We start from the raw sequence: 1,454 nt of genomic DNA on the forward strand, positions 1-1,454 counted from the left end.
GTATCTTACTTGAAATGCCGTGAGGTAAAGCTTTGTGTTGGACAGCGATTCGAAAACAGAACCTAATTGGATTGTCATCGAAGCACAATTAACTGTGACATATCGGATTTTTTCGGCAGTAGCTAAATGTTTTAACTGAAATGACGAGACGAAACATTAATTTTTTTTCTTTCCAGGACCCCAAACTGGTACCTATCGCTGTTATATTCCAGAGAAAACGAACGTTAAAAGAAGGTTTGTTACACCAGCAGCGACACGTGAGCGTGTTTGAACTAGAAATAATATGACGAAGAGTTCAGTGCTGACTGGGAATCGAACCCCACACATATCGTTGTTGACTGCACACAAAGAGACGTCAGCTACCGAATTTTTCTCCACCAGCAGCTCGGAATAACATCCTTGAATTTACAATGATTTCGCAAACAGTTCTGTGTCTCACTGGGACTCAAAAACGTCAGATATCGTTCGTGTTGACAACGAATGAAAATACATTAAAAATCCAAATTATTACACACCAGCAGATAGCTGTTCCCAGCCTAGAGCTTGATAATACATAATGAAACATTTAGTGCTGGGCCAGGATTCGAACGCATTCAAGCGCAATATGTGGAAATGTTGAGGACTCTGCAGTTTTGAACCAACAACAAATTGTAGTCGAGCTGTATTATCACCAAGGAATCAAATTCCGCGTTGACGGCGGTCTGAGTTGCATTCGCAGTTCAGAACCAATTATATCGACATACAGAAGTTCATATAAAAGATGGAATAAGCGTCCTTTACCTTACATTGCGTTTGTTTCGTCACTAGAAATAAATAACTAGTATAATAAAGGTTGCTGGTCATAGTGTTTCTACATGTCGCCACTCCTGACTTTATTGTGGTTCAACCTAACGTCTACTTGGTAGAGAAGGAATATCATGATTAATGTGAATTTCAGACCACAACGCCATTACACCTTCTTCGCTTGGCGTAGCTACAAGAGAATAGAATCTGTCCCTCCCTATCAAAATTCATCGGCAGAAGTTGGAATCGAACCCAGACTATACGTATATCAACCTATTATCAATGTAACAGACCACCGAATCGTCTGCACATAAAGCCGTTCGCCACACTGGATCAGGATTCTGACACAGAGGCTCCATGTAGTGGTTTGCAGCATGTTCAGTACATTCATTTACTTGGTTGACGGAATCGTCATGAACTAGCTGCCTCAGTTACCCAGTGCATATATTCGACTATTTTGTAATCACCGAAATAAAATCACGTAACTGCCACCTACACAGAACTGCCAACAGCGTAGGGTGCAGAAATTTAAATGGGAAGTGTTCCTTCCCGCTCTATTGCGTTATCTGTTTGTTGAAAACGTCGTGCAGTACAAAAGAAAAGCTGTAACTGTCTGTCTCTCAGAAGTCTAGATCCGGTCATATGCATTATCTCACAACACTGTGGAATGC

This window comes from Schistocerca piceifrons, chromosome 8 (assembly GCF_021461385.2).
Source record: "Schistocerca piceifrons isolate TAMUIC-IGC-003096 chromosome 8, iqSchPice1.1, whole genome shotgun sequence".
NCBI lineage: Eukaryota > Metazoa > Arthropoda > Insecta > Orthoptera > Acrididae > Schistocerca > Schistocerca piceifrons.